Raw genomic sequence first — 24,382 nt, 5'->3', positions numbered from 1 at the left:
TATATAATTACGGTTAAGCAGCCCTAGAATGACTGTGGCCCACCGAGAAATCCTATCAAATATGAACTCTCACAAAAAAAACTCCTAAACACGCTCGTGAACATAAAAAAGGGCAATTTACGATGAAATTGAAAGGTTCACTAGGGAAGGAGGTCACGCTTGCTTCCATTATTACGCCCAGTCATATGATTTCATTGATTTTCCAAAGGTAAACTTTCCGTCAAAACAATGTTACGGTAACCAACACCGTTAGCTCCTTAACTGTACTTTACATATTAAATACTCAAAACCTGTTGATGAAAACTGTGAGGTTCTTCCTGCTTAGTATTAATCTAACGTTATGCAATTTAGAGTTCTGAAAATTTATTCTATAAGATGGGGTTGCGACTCGTGCTAACTGGCTGCGGACACGACATTAACATTGTACATGACATTAAAAAAAAAAAAAAAAAACTGCGAATGAAGCTCCGAACTTCCAAAGAAGACAATTTCAGTACCAGAAAGAAATAAGTTAATTAGCCTGAGTTGGTCATGTTTTTGAATTTTACAAATCAAGAGCTGATTACTGTTTCTTTTAATCTTATGAGTAAGTTAACAAGATCCGCCTTAACGGACGTCTGGTTCAAGACCACAGCACCTTATAACAGATGCAACAAAAGAAATCGAATTCCAAGTCTCTTATGCAGGAAAAATGGAATCCGGGATGATGACAGTGATAAGTATGATATTACAATGAAATATATGTACATGTATACGACAGCACAATCAAACTGACGCTTATCAAAGAGCAGAAAACGACATGCATATCGTGGAAGATGCTGAGGACGATAAAGGTTTCAGAAACGCACAGATTTTCGGGTATGGAGGGAAGGCTAAGCTTCTACCTGGGAGAAAATTGAACGGGAAAATGATCAAGAAGAGACCAAATGCAAATTTTCAAAGGCGCCTTTTCTGTCGGTTATTATCGATTACAAGCAGCAATCATTAATAAATGTAGCTAGGAGAATCAATGTGTTACAGAAGTGTCAGAAGGAGAGTTCCTCAAAATCCATGACACAAAGGGCCGCGGACTTGAAATTCAAGCTTCCAAATAATATGGTGTTCGTTGAAAAAATCCACTATTATATATTAAAATGTATTTCTGTGTAAAACAACAACACATATAAGTGTGGATTTTTTAACAATTTGTTCTTCACTGAATTTCTTAAGTTCTTCACAATATGGTGTTCGTTAGAATAACAATATGAATTTCTTAACAATATGGCGATCATTAGAAAGAAGCAACAGATGGTAAAGTGAAATACAGAAAGAAGGAGATCGCTTTTTAAACACGAAAAAATAAATTAGCAACTTAATAAATAAATAGATAAAAATGAAAGTAAATTATCAAAATACAAGGAAAACTGAATTAGGGTAGTAATACATCGCATCTTTGCTTTGAACTTTTTAGAAGTTTCAAACCCACGACATCCTCACGGAGACTGTTCCACAGTCCAACGGTGTGAGGAATAAAGGAATCACTCGTACTGGGAAGTTCGACAGCGAGGCATCTTTACTGCACATAGGCGCTGCAGTTTTCCAGCGAATCTGGTTGCTCTCGACAGAAAAAGGGGGATCTGGGATTAATTGTGAAGGTGAAAGGTCTCTTTTGAAATACAAATTATGAAAAATTGACAAACGACACCATCTGTCGGTGGTGCAAGTCATAACAGCTAATATTGTGGGGGGGGGGGGGCGTACCACACGTACTACCACGAAGTAAAATTCAGCACATTGGAAATATAATATAATATATATATATATATATAATATATATATATATATATATATATATATATATATATATATATATATATTTCTTTTTTTCACAAACCTATATCTATACATTAATGCTAGTGTTGTTAGAGGTATGATTCCTATCGAGTGCTTCTTAACATTAGCCAAGTAAGGTGCTAATCTTAACTAAATCATTTCCCTTTCCCTTTGTTTGTGTGTGTGTGTGTGTGTGTGCATTCAAAGGCACCAAGTAATCACATTTTCATCAACTCCCTCGAAAACTTGGTCATCAGGAGAATAAACCAGATGAGTCATATTCAGATTCATCGAAATCAATTGATGCATCCTCGAAATATATTGTCAACTCAACAATCACACAAAAGCTGCCAGAAACATTGCCTCTTTCCTGCTCCATGAACAGAGGTCAAAAAGTAAACGAAAACTTAAAAACTAACAAACAAAATAAAAAATAAATAAGTGAAAATAAAGAACAATTATGATATAAATATAATATATAATAGTTATGACGAAAAACAGTAAAAGAGTGAGAAATTACGAACAAAATTGAAGTTAAAATATACATGAGAAGGAGAAATAAAATTAAGAAATGAGTAAGTATAATAAATAAAAAAAAAGAGTTAGATTAGTCTTTCGCTAAAACGACACGCAGAAAAAAAAATGCTACAAAGAAAATGATGGATGAATTAGTATTTACACAACTTTACCAAGAGATGAAAAACACAAAAGTCAGTCTATGTACTTGCAAAGGTGTCCTCGCCTTCCTGTTACTGAAAAAAAATATGGCAACGTCAAGAAACGCAAAGCTGAAACAAGATTACGACTAACCACCAGATTTCGAACTTTACGTTCAAAAAGTTCCTTGACACTGATTCTCGGCATTAAAAGCCGACCCTATTTTATAACAGAAAAAAATGGCGATGTTCACAACGGGAAAGACAATGAAGAGAACGAAACGCTCGCTTACCTGTAAGAATTGACAATCTACATTTGAAATTGGCCACACTCCGAAAATTTACGTCCCTCAAGTCGTAACCAAAACAGGATCTCTCTCGTTGCTTTCCCTCGCTCTTTTTACTCAGAAAGAATAAAAATGTCTCAAAAACGGCCACCGCACAAAACCGAGATCCCCATTTCGCGGATGTTTTCACAAATCTGCATACATACTATCGTTTTGTATTTTCCTTTTATTTACGCTTCGCTTTCCTTCACACGAGCGAGATCTGCGTGGGACCGTTCACCGCCACAAGCGACTACACCTCCTTCCTCTCTTCAAGCTGCCGAGGCAGTGAGAGACCCTGGGCCTTTCTGCTGCTCACTCAGCCCCCTCCACTCTCTCTCTCTCTCTCTCTCTCTCTCTCTCTCTCTCTCTCTCTCTCTCTCTCTCTGTCGTATGTTCCAGCTGAATCCCTTTTCAGCTTCATACTTATTTGTCAACTGTTCATCACTTCATCTGCGAATCTTGATTATTCTCTCTCTCTCTCTCTCTCTCTCTCTCTCTCTCTCTCTCTCTCATAGAACCTTGGAAAGGAAAACGTATTGGGAGTGTGAAGTTAAAAACTGTAAGGCAAGAGTCCACACAATTTCACAAAGTGAAGATCATATACTAATATGCAAAAGTGTACAGTGATGCTCAAATCTCACGCGACATGACTCCATAGGATTTCGTTCAAAATTCACTAACTGGCTACCTAGCATGCTCCATATTATCTATTATTTCGATGCGGAAACGCGATTATTGCATACAATACGGACATAATATGTGTCATAAGAGTGAAATCTGTCATATATGTCAAAACTGTAAGAAAATGTCACGTGTAACAAATTTCAGAAAAAACTCGTTCGAAACATTTTCAAAACTCTCGTTCACACATCGTTGAAGCATTTCACCAAAATGAAGCCGTCATCAAGCATCAGTTCAAATGTTAAATAAAAAAAAAAAAATAAAAAAATTTACATAACAATAATGCTTCCAAAGCCAACATAAAATTTGAAATAGTCCTATTTGATTGCTTTTACACCTCAATGCTGAAAAAAATGTAAATATGTATATACAAAAGTAGAATGCGCCCAACGATATCAACGTGTGAGGGGAACATGTGTGACGTATCATTAGTGTCGGTGTAACAACAACCACCCGGTGTAACATAAGTAGGTCTACACTGAGTAGCGACAATGAAATTATCTTGAAAACACTTCCTTTATGTGTGTTACAGGAATATTTGCATTTTCATGCATAATCAATTGTTATAATTCTTGAATATAAAAAAAACATGGCATACTATCAAATATTCGCCTATGCAATTATTCTTTTGCCAAAGCGAAGATATTGTTCCTAGGCCTAGGTGTTAGATTTCTTTACTTTACAATTAACAATCACATCTCTCTATTAACAATTTCTGGCCAGAAAGCAAATGAGGTTATCTACACATTCTTGTTCTTCAAGTTACCTTATGAAAGAATAAATTATACACCAAAAAGCGAGGAGGACTTTTAAGAAAATAATATTTTAAACCAGTTGAAAAACAAGTGTTTCATACGCGCCTTGATATTAATACTTATGATATTTTGGTTACTAGTCATCTTTTCCACATAATCAAAATCATCATCTTTTATTCCTCAGAGAACAGGTAATCTCCACAAATAAAAACATTAGTAACATTATATCTCATAAGGCTTAGATTATTCTTTTAGGCCTATAAATCATTTTGCAACATATAGGCAGCTTAAATGCAGCCTAAAGCTTCAACCTTCAAAGAAAACTGGTTGTAATTCATATTCCTATTGTATTCGTCAAAAAACAGATAATCTCTACTAATAAATTCATTAATAACAGATCATATCTCAGAAGGCTTAGATTTTCTTTAGACCTATAAAACATTTTGCAACATACAGGCAGCTTAAACACTGCCAAAAGCTTCAACATTCAAAGAAAACTTGTTTTAAATAATATTCCTACGTTGAAAATGTTGTTATGACTGTTGAGCAAATTAGGTCTACTGTCATAATGCAGCAGACGTAGTTATGTTGACCAGTCCGAGAAGCATGTAAAGTGTGCTTTCATTGATGGCACAGCTAACCTTATCACATCGCATTTTGAACTTAGCAGCATTAAAAAAAGAAAATCAGTTTACATCACACAGATTACGAATTATACCAACGCATAAAAGGGATCATATTTGCATAACCATAAGGAAAATAGGGCTAGATGTGAATTCACAAACTTTTAGACGTATGACATTGGAAAAAAATTATAACACTACTTGGCAACATCACGTTGAGTCTGAGAATCTGGACGATACAAAAAGAATCATGTCGCATGAGATTTGAGCACCACTGTACAACGCCACTTTTGTAAGAATGAAAGAAAGCGCTACCAAGACCCAGTTGTCTGCAAGATCACTCATTGCCAATGCTTCTGCTATATTTGCTTGTGCTATGAGGAAATAGGAAATAGTGACTGTGTACTGTCGGCCAAAAAACTCTTGGCAGAGTTTCATAATTTTTCGTTCACCTGCCTGACGCACGATTCATGCCTTATTTATCTATTTTTCTTTCAAAGATTGGAAGAAGTCATATGATTAAGATGACGTTAAAAACAGTCACTGAATATCTTTAGAAACATTGTTACTGTTATTGTGTAAAACTATTTGTACTGTCGGCCAAAAAACTCTTGGCAGAGTTTCATAATTTTTCGTTCACCTGCCTGACGCACGATTCATGCCTTATTTATCTATTTTTCTTTTCAAAGATGGAAGAAGTCATATGTAATGACGTTAAAAACAGTCACTGATATCTTTAGAACATTGTTATGTTATTGTGTAAAACTATTTTCAATATAGCAAAATTGACGTGAATGAAACGAAGTGATAAAAAACGTCATATCACAACCATAGATATACATTACCAAACAGATTGGAGACACCTATCACTAGTAGTATCGCATAAACATAGTCCTTAAATAATCATTTCAATATTAAGTTGAAGGTAGTTGAACTTTTCCATTTGTTAAATTTTACAGAAAACATTGGAATCTCACAAAACGCTATCAAATTTAAAAGCAAAAAGAAAAAAAAACCATATCCTAAGAGTGTGAACCATGCGACCTCACTCTATTGCTTTTGATGTTATGTGCACGGGAATCTAATGTCAATATGTCATTTATCGGTCTAAGAAATATCCCTCGATGAGCGAGAGACAATTATTGCACTGCATTCGGTGAAAGTTCCTGTTGGAGAGATAGCAAGAAAGCTTAATAAACCGGAGAGAATCATACATAGAAAAATCAAATTGTTTAAAGAACGGCAAAATTTAGAACATTGGCCTAGAGGTGGAACACCTCGAAGCACCACAAGAGAGCAAGATAAAACAGTAGTGTAAATGTTGCTGAGCAACATTCATTCATTTGTGAATTTTGAATTCTAGTGCCTCGTCACGACATTGCTGAACCAGGAATCATGACTAGCTCTACGCTTATGACTGAACCAGGAATCATGACTAGCTCTACGCTTATGACTGGTGTCTGATGAATACTTTAGATGGAGAGGAAGGTGTTTTTAAGTCTACACTTGAAATCTTTGTTAGTTGTCTAATGAATAAGCAAACTTATCTTTGATGGATGAGAGATTCAGTTAGGCTTACTCTTTTTGTTTTGTTTTTTATCGGTGCCCAGTGAATACCACGGATAGGGAGGGAAACAGTTTCAATGATGCATGCATTTTTTTTTTCTTCAAAACCTAAAGAATACATTTTATTGGGAGATACTTTATTAACATCGGCCTAATCCTTCCATCACTCCAATACGCCTCCTCCGCTCTCTTCTCCATCTCAGGTTACTCGATCCGACGAACTCGTATCAAGTGAAAGCATCACTAATGATAATGGTTATTTTAAAATTCCCCGCACCGACAACGGACGCCTTAAAATGGATGTTTATAAAATATTTTCAGTTCAAAGAAACTTTATCTTTCATTCCCCAAAATATGTGCGTACACTCGTGTTACACCTTGCAGCCGTCAAAAAGCAACCCTTGATTAATGCAGTAGGTTTTACTTGGGGAAAAAAAAACATATGAAATAGACTTAAACGAGAACGTCACCTTTCATATTTCTTATCCTTTCAGCTACTTATAATATGCTTATGGTAGTAGGTCTAGGTATACATGTGGAACTAATTTGAATTAATTTCTATTTGATCAACCTAAGAAAGCTTTAATAAAAGGTAAGCCTTTCTTAATGTATTCGTCAGTTTTGACTCCCACAGCTTTCCAATGTGTCCAAATGAAACAGGATGATATGCAAGGAATTCGATAAAAAATAAGACTGAATAAGGTCTGAGTTAATTGTGTTAAGCAATTATGAAAAGGATAAGAAGAAAGGCGAACATGGCTAATAAAACAAGAATAACGGGAATCATCAAATAAAGCAGATTAATATATATATATATATATATAATATATATATATATATATATATATATATATATATATATATATATATATATATATGTCGATTTAAATATTCATTAATATTACGTATCCGATAGAGTATGCTGCTGAAAATAGACCTAGGCTAATCATGTGGGAAAATCAGAAGTCCAATTTAGGCCCACTAAATGTGTCATGCAAATTATTTTATTGATCAAAGGACAAAATTAGTTAAATTAAACATCGTTTTCAAGGAATTTTAACGCCTTGATGTATTATTTATCGGCTGAAGGAGACGAAATGACAACACCCCAGTGCAGTACGATACGTTGAGTGAAGACTCGAGCGGCAGCAAAGCCAACTTCAAAATCCTTCGGTATCCTGTCACGAACCTAGAGTTGAGAATAAAATTAGAAATCGTGGACCCATCGGTATATATTTTCTTTACTTTGCAAAATAATTATCTATAACACGTTGAATAAGTCTACTCAATTCTAATGTAATTTATTTCAAGTATATCACCTTTGAAAGGAAATGTTATTTATTGTTAAGTAAATAATCTGGCACCTGCATATGGCAATATTTCCATAACGAACAATGAATTAAGAAACTACGCCAATTCTTCGTTGGCCGGCTGTACATCTCGTAAAAAGATGGTATTAAATCAGGTCCTTGGCCAACAAACTTCTGAACTTCATCACACTGGGATTCTAGCTAATTCCCCTCTTTTTAATTAGCAAGGTCTACGAGCGACCTTCTTTTATAACACAAATGTTTGATCATTTTTCCTGACTGACATATTAGAATCAGGTAAGAATTTGAGACAAGCTTCCTATTGTGTTATTGGTTCATATCTGTCTGTCGTCACTGAGCGACATATCGTCCCTTTCGTAAATTTAGTGATGTTTCTTGTTTCCCCATTGATCACATAATCTATACCTCCTCTGATTATGATTGATCTCTTCCACCCTCTCCATCACTGTAATTTTACCTTTTATTTCGCTCCCACGAAGTCTTAAATCGACCTTGGGAGCTTTATTGACGAAGAATTAAACGGCTATAATGTTGAGTGGCTCTGTCTGATATCATTGTACAATCCTATTTGATTAAAATGAAACTCGATTCTGTCTCTTCTTCCAGCAGCCTTTTTCTTTTAGTAGCCAGGTAGGTTACTTCATACTTTTCGTGGAGAAACCACTTCGCTCAACTTGAAACATTAAATTGACTGTCTGATATCAAAAGGTATTCTCCTTATCACTGATCTCATTTTTACTTCATTCGTCGATCATTATTCTCTCTTTCGGATATTGACTTTTGTCTCTTTCCTGTAGGTATAATGAGGTAGCTGTCGGGAGGTTAAGGCAGCAATTTCTGATGAGGTGAAGGTAACAATTCCTGTTAAAATGAAGGCAACAATTCCTGAAGAGTTCAAGGTAACAATTCCAGATGAGTTCAAGGTAACAATTCCTGTTAAATTGAAGGAAACAATTCCTGAAGAGTTCAAGGCAGCAATTCCAGATGAGTTCAAGAAAGCAATTTCTGATGAGTTCAAGGTAACAATTCCTGATGAATAGAAGGCAACAATTCCTGATGAATTAAAGGCAACAATTCCTGATGAAATGAAGGCAACAATTCCTGATGAATTGAAGGCGAAAAATTCCTGATGAGTTCAAGGTAACAAGTTAGCAATTCCAGATGAGTTCAAGACAGTAATTCCTGATGAGTTCAAGGAAGCAATTTCTGATGAGTTCAAGGAAGCAATTCCAGATGAGTTCAAAGTAACAATTCCTGACGAGTTCAAAGTAACAATTCCTGATGAGTTCAAGGAAGCAATTTCTGATGATTCCAAGGCAGCAATTCCCGATGAGTTCAAGGTAGTAATTCCTGATAAGTTCAAGGTAGAAATTCCTGACAAGTTCAAGGTAACAATTCCTGACGAGTTCAAGGTAACAATTCCTGATGAATTAAAGGTATCAATTCCTGATGAGTTCAAGGTAACAATTTAACAATTCCTGAAGAGTTCAAGGCATCAATTCCAAATGATTTTAAGGCAACAATTCCTGATGAACTGAAGGCACCAATTCCTGACGAGTTAAAGGCAGCAGTTGCAGATGAGTTCAAGGCAACACTTCCTGACGAATTCATGGTAACAATTCCTGATGAGTTCAAGGTAGTAATTCCAAATGAGTTCAAGGTAACAATTCCTGATGAATTCAAGGAAGGAGTTTCTGATGATTCCAAGGCAGCAATTCCTGATGAGTTCAAGGTAACAATTCCAGATAAGTTCAAGGCAACAATTCCAGATGAGTTCAATGCAACAATTCCAGATGAGTTCAATGCAACAATTCCAGATAAGTTCAAGGCAACAATTCCAGATGAGTTCAAGGAAACAATTCCTGACGAGTTCAAGGCAACAATTCCAGATGAGTTCAAGGTAACAATTCCTGATGAGTTCAAGGAAGCAATTCTTGATGATTCCAAGACAGCAATTCCTGATGAGTTCACGGTAGTAATTCCAGATGAGTTCAAGGTAGCAATTCCTGATGAGTTCAAGGTAACAATTCCTGATGAGTTCAAGGCAGCAATTCCTGATGAGTTCAAGGTAACAATTTAACAATTCCTAAATGAGCTCAAGGCAAAGGCAACAATTCCTGACGAGTTCAAGGCAGCAATTCCAGATGAGTTCAAGGCAGCAATTCCAGATGAGTTCAAGGCAGCAATTCTTTACGAGTTCAAGGTAACAATTCCTGATGAGTTCAAGGCAGCAATTCCAGATGAGTTCAAGGTAATAATTCCTGATGAGTTCAAGGCAGCAATTCCAGACGAGTTCAAGATAACAGTTCCTGATGAACTGAAAGTAACAATTCCAGATGAGTTCAAGGCAGCAATTCCTGATGAGTTCAAGGCAGCAATTCCAGACGAGTTCAAGATAACAGTTCCTGACGAACTGAAGGTAACAATTCCAGATGAGTTCAAGGTAACAATTCCTGATGAGAGTTTCCTGCTCATCTCTGATGACCTCTCAACACTTGCTGGTTGGCAGACAATTCCACGTATTTATTCCGTGCATCGCATCAGTCATCATACAATCCCGCGTGTCAGGGACAGTTTTCTCCTTCCTAGACTGGCAAAATGCGACCTCGTCTCCTAGGTTCATCTTCCCTAAATTGTGCAAGCTATCCTTTAGAAGGTGTATACGTAAATATATCTATATAATATATATATAGATACTATATATTATATATATATATTTGCTTCGTTCGGGTACCTCACTATTCTTTCTCCCCTTACTACAGTCTTCGGATCTTGGTTAAATTTCGGAAAATATGATTGCGTGCTCACGCTATTATAATTAATGCTTTTATTATATATATATATATCTATATATATAGATATATATATGTATGTATGTAATATATATACACATATGTGCGTGTGTGTCTTTATATATATCTTACCCCCCCCCCCTTTTGACAAAACTACACAAACTGAAAACCCTTACCTGTTGACAGCGAGCGCCCTCTATCTGCAAACATGTCATTAGGCTATTAAGCTCACATAAATACAAAAATATACTATTTATTACCCAAAGCAGATGAACATAAAATAGAACAAAATGATTAATAAGTCATAGTGATAAAAACCCAAGTCTGCCCCACAAAGAAAACTATTAAGTTATCATTCCACTCTCCTGGCTAAGTATTCACTCCCAGACCCAAAATGTCAATTGTTACATTGTATTGGTCAAGTTAGAGAATCCCGTCGCTAATATCATGGAACAGCCCATCTTTGAGATGGGGTTTTCTCCCGACACCTGGCGTTTACTCAACCGTCCTCTTTCCTATCACAAAAGGAATGTGTCTTTCCCCCAAGTGCCTCGGTCGGTTAGACCTGTGACATCCGTACAAACGAATGTACATACTCAACACACCCCAAACTGCCCCTGGCAACAGTACGGACAGCCTCCAGATTAAAAATGCATACGCATCAGATTCCTTCATTCAAGAAAGCTGCCTCTACAGCTCAATCTGTCTCCAAGCAAGACACGATATGTAATTCACTAACACATTAATTCACACTTGTAAGATATGTGTGTGTGTGTATATATATATATATATATATATATATATATATATATATATATATATATATACATACATCTATATATACACACACACAATACACATACATATATTTATCATGTGAGAGAGAGAGAGAGAGAGAGAGAGAGAGAGAGAGAGAGAGAGAGAGAGAGAGCTGAACTATAACTATAAAAAATCAAAGGCAATAGTGATCATAATTATTAACGATAAAACTACTTGTTATCTGTATCTGAAAGAACATTTCCTCATCGCATCTTCTGGGAGAAAACCAAACACATCAATTCACACTTGTAGGATGGCTCGGCCACCTATGTCCTTTGTGCACTCCTGTCGCACACCACATCAGCAATTAATGCACAATGTATCAATTTGCGACATGATTTAGGGCTACCTCCATTGCTGGAGCCCTTGTGCCTCGTCGAATGCACATAAGTTTAAGAACTCCTAGCGCACAAATTGTGATCAGTATAACACCTTGCATGATTACTATTATTGGAATTGTGTAACATTCATTGATCAAAAACTCATCCTCGTCACTAGGATGCTGGTCGAGTACGTAAACCAACTCGAAACAACTCAGCACGCGCCATTATTCAGCGTCTGCGACCCTCGTGTGTGTATCCAACACCCTCTCGTCGCGGAACTGTAGATTCGACGTTTTCTATTGAAGGAAACGTGGTCACCACCCCGTTATCAAGGAAATATCCCATGACTTCCATGCAAGTGCTACTTGCACTCGCCTCATCGAAGATTGTAGACTCCTGATTTATCCCAGAACGTATCCTGAGATGATATACCGAAGACATCTCATCTGTTGCAAAGGCAGTCCATGGAATCGCCATTCGTGTGTAGACTCGACTCGATCTCTGGTACTGTAGAACGAAGTCGTTTCCATCGCCACCATCACGTAAAGTTGGGAATTCTCTCAAGTCATTGTGTGTCCGTATTCAAAAGGTCTACATGATCATAAAATAACTAAGTCTTGCTTTACCCCACAAATCCGTCATTAATTAATATACTCAATCTCATAGTCAAATATTAAAAATTCCTCACTAAACAAAATATAATCTTTACCCACTGAATCCTCACAAATAATCCCATATCTGACAAACACACTATCAAAAGAGAACCCATAATGTCTAACAGCAAAAACCCATTTTATTGTTTACATAACTAACCTCCATAAAATATAATGCCGAACACCCCTTCTATCCAACTCACATACCCCGACAAATTATATCTCCTATCTAAAATAGAAATGCTATTTAGAGCTTAACACCAATTACGACATCTCTCGTAAGAAAAGAAATAAAAGGAAAAAAAAAGATAATAACAACAATAATATGTGAACTTTCCCCCATTACACAGCACACATAAGAGAAGAAACATATATAATTCACTATCTTCCCAAAATGCAATATGTACCGTTACGGAATTTGCTATCACAACAATCCCATCGACCAGAAACGACCGGAAAAGAGTTCCCTTACATGATACATTTCTGTGAAATGCCATAGTCAACATCTAAGAGAATAGTGTAAATCTGCGAGTAATCAAATCCAAAGGGAAAAATAAGCAACCGGATTCATCATAGCATTATTAGCAAAAATCCACCTGTGAACACCTCAGGTGCTTCGAACCACACTACAGATTTGTCTAGTCAGACTTGCAACACCAGAAACCCTTATTCTCCAAAATAATTCTATACTGACACCACATAATCACATTCCACAAACTTATCTTCAGGATATCACCAAGGTGCCCCCCCAAAAAAAATTGTCCTTAAATCATAACTTCCCAAGACATTACCCCAATTATATAAAACCCCAATGCCACCTATTCGGCTCGTAAAACCACAGAAATTCAGCCCCAAATATCATTCACACAGGAATTATCAAATGTTTATCATCTCGTTTCTCAGTTAAAACAAAAATTTGCCGTATTTCCAACAACTTCCAATGTTAAATATTAACTCCGAAATCTTACGCCAAAACGCTGCAGATTTGTGCATAATAAGAAAAAAAAAAAGTAGAAGGAAATAAAAGTGAAAAAAAACATAAAAGCATTTTGCCACCAAATTGCAAAAAAAGCAAGAAAAAAAATGCAATTGCACGACAATATATTAATCACCACAACCAATCTTTTCAATTTCGAGATATGTGTTAACCTCGACCGACCTGTTTTTTCCTCTAAGACTACAAATCTGTTTCAAATTTTCTCTTCATCGACTTTAAAAGGACCTTCAAACTTCAGGCCTAATTTGTAATTTAGTTCATTTCTCACGTTAAGTTTTAAAAATACCTTGTCTCCAACATTGATATTGGGATGAGATGTTTTACTATTACTCTTCTGTACCATATCTCTGGTTGTGGATTCGAGATTACGGCTGAGACAAGCATGTCTCTCTCTCACTGTGGATACCAATGCCTCGATCATATCCTCCCCATGATGAGGTATAGTTAGCAAATCAAATGTGCCTTGTGCTGGACAACCAAACAAAGCTTCAAATGGAGACATTTTAATGGAATCGCTAACCATAGTGTTAATACTATGCCTAAAAACATCAACATATCTGTCCCAATTCTTATCACTACCACCTTCAGTTTTCCTGAGAGCCTCGAGCCCTTTCCTGTTTGCTCGTTCGCACAACCCATTAGCTTCAGGTCTGTATGGAATAATTGTTACTTTCTGTATCCCCATGACTTCCGTTAAACATTCCAAAGTTTTGTTCACAAATTGTCTACCATTGTCGGTCAATAGAACTTCGGGTGAGTCGTATCTGTAAATGATACCATTGAAAAACGCTATGGCTACTTCTTCAGCCATTTTATGCTTAAGTGGGAAAATTTTCACTATCCTTGTCAGCTCATCTATTATCACTAACAAGCACTTATTCGCATACCTAGACTCACAAAAATTCCCCAGGATATCCATATGTATTTTCTGAAAAGGTCTACTCGGTATAGGATATGATACTAATTTGTATGAAGTTATCCTTGCAGGCTTACATGCGTTGCACACTGTACAATTTCTCACAAAATTTTCCACATCTTTCCCCATGTTTTTCCAAAGGTATTTAGCATGAGCCTCATCATACGTTTTTTCTATTCCCAAGTGTGGACTACCGAACCTACAATGAACTTATATCCAAAACACTGGAATTAGGACTTTCGGAATTACAATCTGTGTCGTATTTCCTTTACTTTCACTGGTTCTTTATTTATATTTAATCTTCCTAACCAATAGATTACCTTCTAAATCCAAACCCGAAAAAGGCAACTTTTAACGTTTCCTGACTAATTCCCCTCTAAGAAACGCTTTCACGTCTGCTAGAATCTCATCTTCATTTTGCCTTTGCTTTATGAGATCCATATCCCATTGTATAGCCTCACTAGTGACTTGCGCAACTTGGAATCCTTCCGTGTCGTGAAAACTTCTACTGAGAGCATCAGCAACTACGCTAAATTTGCCCTCTATATATTTGAGCTTTGCATCAAAATCTCTGATAGTTAAAAACCATCGAGCTCTTGTAGGAGACAAATCGGGTTTATTAAAAAGATCTAATAATGGCCTGTGGTCTGTAAGAACTTCTACTTTATTCCCCATCAGTAACATTTTAAAATGAACTAAGCTCGACACTATTGCAAAGGCTTCTTTATCTATGGTAGCCATTGATCTCGTTGCTGCCCTTTGCCCTGAACTTCCTGCTATAAAAGGCTATGGGATGGAATTTCCCATCAAACTTTTGCATAAGGCAAACACCTATACATTCCTGGCTGGCATCGGTCACTAATGTAAAAGGTTTGCTAAAATCTGGAAACTTCAAAACAGGGGGATTCATTAGCGCTTCCTTGAGCTTTTGAAAACTCTCCGCCTGGGGTTCCTTCCATTGGAATTGAACGTCTTCCCGCAATACATCTGTTAGGGGAGCTGCTATATTAGAGAACACTTTCACAAACCTCCTGAAGAAACCGACGATACCAAGGAATGACTTGATCTCTTTCTTTGATCTGGGGGTGCAAAAATTCGCTATTGCTTTGACTTTATCGTCATTTACTCTAACCCCTTCCTTAGATATGACATGGCCTAGATATGTGATTTGCTTTTTCAAGAGCGAACACTTGGCTAGCTTAATTTTCAACCCCGCTAATCTAAGCTTCCTAAGTACTTCTGTAAGCACTTCCAGGTCTTGCACGATCGTGTCTGTTGCGATCAATATGTCATCCATATACACAAAAAAAAATTTTTCCAATAACCCGTGCAAAACTGTGTTCACCAACCTGGTAAAGGTCATCAGACTGCCCGATAAACAGAAAGGCATATACGTAAATTCATGGTGTCCCTTGGGCACTGAAAAAGCGGTATATTCCTTGCTACTTTCACTAAGAGGGACCTACAAAAAACCCTGCGCCAAATCAATTGAGCTATAAATATTATGTCCCCCGATTTCAACAAAAAGATCTGGTACGCACGTGACTGGATAGTGGTCAGGGATCGTCTTTTCATTGAAACGTCTAAAATCGACCCGTACACGATCAGAACCATCCTTCTTAGGCACCGCTAACAAGGGAAAGTTGTAAGTAGACACGCTATGTCTAAATGATTCCTTCTTCCTCCCATCTATTGACCTCTTTCTCTACCTGTTCTCTGATTTTGAAAGGTATGCGATATGCAGGAATATAAATAGGTTTTGTGCCACTCTCCAAATTTACCTTATGCTCTAACACATTCGTCAACCCCAATTTATCACCTTGTAAGGCTACCGTATCCCCAAATTCCACCAAGAGCTCGCTTATCGCTTCAACATGTTCACTATAATCCGCATTAGCTAAATGTTCTCTAAATATCTGTTTCCTTGATTGCATTTCTGCCTCTGAAAACTCGGGTTTCACCTCTATGATAGCCACTGAACCAGCATCATGACTCCAATCTTGGAAATCCAATATATATGTATTCTTCTAGCATCTCCTAACTGTATCATTACAGTTTAGTAACTCCAACCACGTGGTCCTAACCATGGATACACTGTTCACCGATGCCGTGCTAATAACCCCTCCAAGCCTCTCGCTATTTCCAATAACACACACATCCATAGGTTTTCTCACTTCCTTCAATTTGACTTTTACCATAGTCTTTGAACCAGGTAGTAATACATTATCTTCGGATAAAACACCTCTATATTTGTGGTTAGTATCTCCCGTTTCCACCACCCCATACCCATTACCAACCCCAGTATCATCCCCAGCATTGTTAGTATCAGAAATAACATCAATATTAGTGTCCACATCCCCATCAATAATATCATCACCACAATTGTTATCACCGTGAACTCCGATAAAATCCCCGCAATCATTTCCCATATCACCAACGTGAGTTTTAATATTACCTCTCTCCGTAACACCCGTATCACCGCCATTACTATCACCGAGTCATCTCCTTTTTCAATAATCTCCATGTCCACCGTTCTAATCACGTCCTCATAAGGCAGAAAAACACTAAGTATTCAGACTGTTATCCCATTAACACCCGTATGGATCGAAATCTTGTGTCTCCTACACGCAGGATGACCCAACAAAAGTCTGTTGCCCAACATAATTCCTTTCATTACCAAAAATGGTTCGGTTAGTACTCTGTCACCGAGAGTAAACTGTATTTGAACACAACCCAGGGTATTTAATCTATGGGCTTGCACATCACACACCGTCTTCGTTGAGGGTTGCAAAGGGTAATTGGAAAACATGGATTGATACAAATTGTAGTCCATTAAATTTATAGACGCTCCTGAGTCTATAAATATTGGGATATCCAATCCCCTACCGTTCCATATACTATAGGCCTGGGCTCTGGGGCGTCCCCCACGAGACCGCAATGGCCCGTACTAATCACCTGTACCCTTTTTGTTGATCGGCCTTCCAAAAATTTTGCCGATCCCTTTGCCCTCTGGTTTGACCTGCCTGGGAAGTTCTCACATTATAATTATATAAACCTTGAGGTGTGGGCCTCGCATCTCTCCGTATCTGAGACGGACAAGATTGCCAATAATGATCGGTACTCTTATACATTCCACAATATTTAACCCTTTGATCGATCGATCTTTTGTTATATTCAACCTTTGCACACAGATGGGGAGGAGAAAATTCTGTCTCTCTGCACCCTATCCCCCGGGCCTGTCCCATTAAAAATTGTACTATCTACAGTGGGACATTTAGACATATGTTTCTCAATTTGGGCATAAAGTAATTCTTCGTCTGAAGTAGGTTCAATCTTTTCACCAAAGCTATTCACTATTGCATCCGATACATTGTGCAAGAGCAGGGAAAAATAGATCAGTTTATGAATATTCTCGAGTGAGACTTTACTTCCTGTAACCCATTTAGATGTTTTCAATTTTCCTACCCAATCTGCAACTGAGTAAAAAAGTTTTGAACTATGTTCTACGAGGCTATTAGTGCCCTCACCATATCTCCGTGTTCCTTTGAGCCATAAGCTGTTTTCAAAAATGCTCGCAAATCAGTCCAGGTACGACATTTTGCAAATTGGAAACTCCTGCAACGATGAGAGAGATCGCCTTTATTGAAATCTAGCAAAGGTTTCGCCTCTCTAAACGCCTCTATATCATCCATTATATTCTTTGCGCTTAAATAATTATTCACACCTTCAATAAATATTTGCACTGGTTGGGATAACACACCATCTACCATTCCCCTGAACGGGCTCACACCCGCACTCACGTTCGTTACGTGATGTAGTAGCGTTGTGGTACTCTTAGTATCCGCCATTTATCTCTCTTTCTGGAAGCTCTTATGTTCTATAAGATTCCCCGATCTCAATAACATCAATGTATTTATACAGACACAAGTTTTTTTTCATCATGGGTGACTTTGAATTTATTTTTTCTCTCCAGTTGGTGTGAATATTTTTTAATATCTCAGTTCGTGGCTTAGAGTCATTGTTCGGGAACGTGTTTGTGTTTCAGCTATTTGATGCTGCAGAGAAATATATGGGAGAATTTTTGCACTGTTTTGAATGCATACGTAGTGGCACTACATTTTTTTCTCTGGATATTTGTGTTCCCGAAATTGTGAGTTTTCTTGCACAATACCTTTGTTGTATTTGTGACAACTTTGTGAGAGATAGGAAACTTGGTTAAGTTTTCTAGTGGCCTATGTCGTAGTGCATATGGAGAAGTCTTGGCTGAGACACTTTGAACTTGGAGTTCTGTTATAAGGAGTTGTGGCACATTGGTGATTTTTTCTAGAATTTTCTAGACAGATTTTATTTGGCGAGTTTTTGCCCTTTTTTTTTTTTAGCAATTATGCTAAACGGAGAGAGTTTTATATTTTTTGACTATAACATTGAGTTATTCTCTGGAGAATTGGAGTTATAATTGGAGATATATTATTTTGGAGTTATAATTGAGATATATTTGGAGTTATAATTGGAGGTATATTATTTTGGAGTTATAATTTCAGATATAATATATGGGAGATATATTTTTGGCTATTTTGATATTTGCCAATAGTGGTATGAGCTATGTTTAGTTCAATTATTTTGCAGCCATCTTTGTTGCAAATGGAGATACATGTTTGGAGATTAAGGGGCAATATTTGGGAGTGTGTGTTAGTTGCCTTGAGTGCACACTTTTTTGGAGATGGGATCTCATTTTTTTTTTATATTCCTTTTTGGAGATATATTTTTTGGAGCCTTGTTTTATTCCACATGGAGTATTGGGGAAATAGAGGTAAATATTTTGTATTTGCCGAAATAGAGGTGATTATCTTTTATTCCTGGAGTGGTGTCTTTTTTATTAACATGTGGCTATCAGAGAAATAAGAGAGGAAATATAAGGGGGTTGATATTTTTTTTATATCCGGAGTGGTGTTTTTATTAATATGGTGAAATATATGGGAGGTTGAATTAATCTTTGGCGGGTGACCCTTTTTTTGTTGTTATGGAGTTTTTTTTTCTTTTCGAGCCAAGAGAAGATTTCTGTGGTTCTCTTTTTTGATTTCGTGACTATTTAGAGGCGAGTGGCATTATTGCATTACGAGTCCTATGGAGATGTGTGCATTTTTTATGTTCACAAGTGTGTTATTTTGGAGGCATATAATTGGGCAGAGTCATGTTGAGAGAATAAGTCTTCGAGACAAATTTTTGAACACATTAGTCATATCCTGGAGTTAATTCTGTGAAATGTGTCAGTTAGACCTTTTTCTATAGAATCATGAATTTCCAAACTTATGTGTCTGACTAGACAATTCTTTGTGCTGCTGTTTGAGCATACGTCGGCAGGCGATTTTTCTGCTGACAAGCGATGTGATGAGCCGTGTGCTGACTTTTCCTCTGGTGACAATTGATCAGAATTTTAGTAATATCTGGAAATGTTGACAATAGCATTTCACAAAAGAGCATGTGTGAGAGTTTGCTTTCTGGCAAATTCCATAACGTTACATGGAGCATTTCTTGGGAAAAACGCGGGGTGTTATGCATATTATACATGTATTATGTATTTTGTGATTGGGGAAACCTACTTGTGATTATCCTTTTTTTTTATTATTTCTCTTCCTTTTCCTTGAGAGATGTAATTGGGGATTGAGTCTTAAATAGCATTTCTTTTTGGACGGGAGATGTAATTTACCGGGAGATGTTTTTTTTCGGGGGTTGTTATTTACGTAAATGGGAGTTTGACATTAGGTCTTATTGTGATTAATTGTATGAGCAGTAAAGGGGTTTTTGCTGATAAACATTGGAGATTTTTACTGATTTTGTGGGTTGTTCAAATATCAGAGCTTGAGAGAACATTTTTTTGGGTCTGGGCGTGTTACGTGATTCTTTTTTTTCCTTAGGCTCATTACGATTTTTTTTTTCTTTTTTTTTTTTCTTATGAGAACATTCGAGTTTGAAATGTGAGTACAGAATCCGTGGGAGTTGCTGTGATTTCTGATTGTGTGTGCTGATGTGTGAGTTTGGAGAATTGAGTTGGAGAACTTTATGTTTTATTTTTTCTTTGAGAGTTGCGATAATGACTTATCATTTTAGTAGTCATATTAAAGGAGTTAATTGGGAGACGTTCAGTTAGTATTTCTGCCTTTTTGAGATCATTGTTTGATAGAAGTAGTATGTCTGGGTTAATTTTCTTAGATTGACCAGTGACTTGACTGACATACTAACACACCAAAAAGCCATTTCCCAACGCCAGCAAGACGTCCACCAGCCGTGCAGAGAGGTTGCTGCCGTTTTTGGTGATTACAAGAGTTTCCATGATGATGATCGCGAGAATTCTACAGCGTGTCTTTTGGGGATCTACAGAAGCCGTGAGAAGTCTTCTACAATGAGGGAAGCATTCCGTCTTCCTACAGTCTGCTGTCTGTGCAGCTACTTGCAGACAAAGAGGGATATTCAAGAATCCGAAATGCAGAAAAAATGAGAGAAAATGCGTCTAGTGTTATTTGGAGATAAAGCGTGATTAGACTTTATTTTATAATGCCAGAGACGTGCAGTTATTACTTATATTTTATTTTGAGCCGGCCAGTGTGTTTTATATTATATAAGCTATTTTGCTAGGCGGGGGCTAGCATGGGGTGGCCGAGCACTATAAGGCCTAGGGTTTTTGATTAATAATATATTGTCTGTGTGTTCTCTGTGACCTATGGAATGTGAAGAACAGAGTAGAGGCGACGACCCGAGAAAGCTGATGAATGAGTTTTCTATGGGTGGCGTGAGATAAAACTGCTTAGTTAGAGTTTATTAACTCTTCTCAAGGTGCCTTTGTGAAACTGGTTGCGGCCAGTAAGTGTGAGGCATTAACGAACTGTGTGTTCGTATGTGCGTGTGCGCCTTTTTCTGTTAATAATGTTGAATACCCGAGTCTATGGGGGATTTTTGATAGAGGCGTCTTCGAGAGAAAGGCAAGATGCCGTGGCGCTCACCGGGAGTCTTTGTTATATAGTGTTTATAGTGATCCGGTTGCTTGGGTGAGTGTTGAAGTATTTTAGCCAAAGAGCGGCTTGTTACCTATTTGACATTCTTGTGTTAATATCCAATCTTTAACCTATGATTGTTAAACTTGTGTGTGTACTTACCGGGATGTGTTCTGTGTCTTTGAAACAGACGGTTCTGGCAGAACTGGCAATGGAGGGGGACAAAGAGTTCCCAGAGGGGTGTAGACTTTTTGGTGACTAATGGTGACTACCATTACTATTAGACATTTTATTGTTGGGGTTTTTTTGAGTTAGTCTGTAAGACTTGATTAATTATTTATTCGTTGTTAATAAATGTTTATTTTGATGATGCAACTCTCTCATTTTTATTACCTGTTAAAGTGGAGAGAGAGAGAGAGAGAGAGAGAGAGAGAGAGAGAGAGAGAGATAGAGAGAGAGAGAGAGAGAGGCTTTGTGTGTGTTGGTTTGCCTGACGTTCGTGCTACACGCTTACCTAATGAATAATGCGGGAATCTTCCCATTACATATATATATAGTATATATATATATATATATTATCTTAATATCTATATATATATATATTATATATATACACAAAAATACATCTTATATCAAGTGAATATATATAATAAGACGAGGAGAGAGAGGACAAAAGGGGGGGGGACGAGAGAGAGAGAGAGAGGGCGAGAGAGAGAGAGGGAGAGAGAGAGACGAGATGAGATAGAAGAGAGAGAGAGAGAAGCAGGAGACAAGCTGAACTATAACTTTATAAATAATCAAAGGCAATAGTGATCATAATCATTAACAATAATACTACTTGTTATCTCTATCTGAGAGAACATTTCCTCATCGCATCTTCTGGGAGAAAACCAAATCCTCTTTCATCAGTGAACAAAAACTTTTTTTTTTTTTGTAGAGTTACAGCGAACGCGAGCGACCCGGTCCACGCCAATGAAGATGTGGTTGGGCACGGTATATTTAATCCGTAGCTATTGAATAACGGTCACAAACTAAATGCCAGATCACGTTCTATGCGAGAATATTTATGAAATGATAACAGCATGAACCGAAAGACTTACAACTGTAAATTGTAATATGTTCTGCCGTGCTCATCCAGGGCGAAGTGGATTTCATCAGGTGATAACGAATGACAACCTATGCGCAACGATTCAGCCCTTAAATTTATGGAGTATAAATAGAGAATATGATACAGTGCGCAGATGAAACATTACCGTTTGCCGATATTTATTTACGTAAAATCTCGACCAAATAGTGTGGCTGATACTGGCTTACCCTTCTTTTGCGCTGTCATTATTTGCAATAGCAATTTTTTCGTTACTTACTTATTTTCCTAAGAGTTGCTCTCTTCCCTGTTTAAGTTGGGCAGTTGCAAATTTACCAAAGTTAGTAAATACGGTTTTCGGAACAATCGAGTTTTCTGTACAGCGTATATAATCAAGACCACAGAAAGTAGATCTGTCTTTCGGTGGTCTGGTATAATGCTCTATGAGCCACGGTCCACGGAACTTTAACCACGGCCCGTTGGTGGCCTGTCCTATATTGTTGCCAGAAGCACGATTATGGCTAACTTTAACCTTTAATAAAATAAATACTGAGGCTAGAGGTATGAAATTTGGTATATTTCATGATTGAAGGGTGAATGATCAACATACCAATTTGCAGCCCTCTAGCCTTAGTATATTTAAGATCTGGGGGCGGACAGAAAAAGTGCGGATGGACAGACAAAATCCAATGGATGCCGTCCGCCTAATGTTTCTTGACGCTTGGAAATTTTTACGAAGAAATTAACGAGAGCTTTTCATGGGCAAGATTTGACAGAAAAATAACCCTTTAAACTGTTGCTTTCATTGCAACTAGGAGTCCAATTTATGCCTCCTGAAAATCATCAAAATCTGAAATATTCCTGCAATAATTTACCCTCCGAGAGCTCAAGACTTCTTACCATTCATTCGTCTGCAAAGCCATTAGCAATGAAGCGCCAATATTTCTGTAGAACTTTTTGAGCCTTAAGCTTTGCGGCTATTAAGTGTTAAATGACATCAACAGAAACATCTGCAAGACCTACAGATTCTGGGAAAACACGCCCCCTTGCGCCAACCTGGTATTTTTAAACGTTGTTATCGAGGGTTCTGTTTTCCATTTGCTGTACATTACACATTTCTAGTAAAGGAACATGAATAAAACGTGCTGAATCATAACACGAAAGGATTGAATGAATATGAAATATAGATCTTGAAGACCAAGCGGCGGAACCTATCAGGATTATTCAGCGCCCTAATGAAAATGAAATATATAAATTATTATGATAAATTATGAATAAGTGAACGATACCAGCGTACAATCTGAACGGCAAAAAATGAAGAATGATGATGGATAAAACCAATAAAAAATAAATAATTATCGAAATTTTAGATTTAAGAACATACATTTTACATAATGAAAATAACTGAAAATATACTGAAATCATATCTCATTCAAATAACCAGATTCTTTCAGATAACCCATAAGGTTATCTAACTCAAGGCCGTCGTTTAGAATCTCTTAAATAGTCTTCCCTGCTATTTAGTACGTTACCCTTAGACGTTACCCTAAGGCAGCGGTCTTCAAACTGTGGGCCAAAGACAGACAAAAAATATAGAATTTAAAGTTAAATAAACAATATATAAAAATAAAAATAAAAGTACATTTTCTTTTATCCGCACCTATAATAATTATACATAAACAGTATATGTGAAAAAAATGGAAATAAAAATATTTTCTTTTTCTTATTCTATCCCAGTAACTGTTCACTAGTTAATTTTTAGATCATAAATATGGTCATGAATATATTCTGAGCATATTTGTATACTGAATTTATGAAAATACATATTTTGAATTTATGGTAATAACATGTAATAAAATTCCAGTTCCAGGAACTATATGTTGTGCTTTGAACTTATCAATTCCTATTCTGAATCTGAAGTAGTGGGCCATGGGTATTTGGCCATGACCTCAAAAAGTTTGAAGACCACTGCCCCAAGGCGATCGATCAAATTCAGAACAGTGCCCCAGCATGTGTTCAGAGGATAGCCGAACATCACAGTGAGCACAAGTGAATC

General features: G+C 37.0%; 1 protein-coding gene across 2 annotated transcripts in view; it reads right to left on the bottom strand.

Moving 5' to 3' along the window:
• Positions 1-24,382, bottom strand: part of LOC135215394 (neural-cadherin-like) — a 1,007,823-nt gene that overhangs the window by 551,120 nt on the left and 432,321 nt on the right. Inside the window, exon 1 of one of the 2 annotated variants that reach the window (XM_064249988.1) lies at positions 2,762-3,066. The exons of the other annotated variant lie outside the window; for it this stretch is intronic. The gene's annotated coding sequence lies outside the window, so the exon portion shown is untranslated. Of the gene's footprint in view, positions 1-2,761; positions 3,067-24,382 lie in introns of those variants that run through there. 2 annotated transcript variants of the gene reach the window in all.

Source organism: Macrobrachium nipponense, chromosome 5 (genome assembly GCF_015104395.2).
Source record: "Macrobrachium nipponense isolate FS-2020 chromosome 5, ASM1510439v2, whole genome shotgun sequence".
Lineage (NCBI taxonomy): Eukaryota > Metazoa > Arthropoda > Malacostraca > Decapoda > Palaemonidae > Macrobrachium > Macrobrachium nipponense.
Note: the sequence above shows the minus strand (reverse complement) of the source record. Positions and strands in the feature narration are given on the sequence as shown.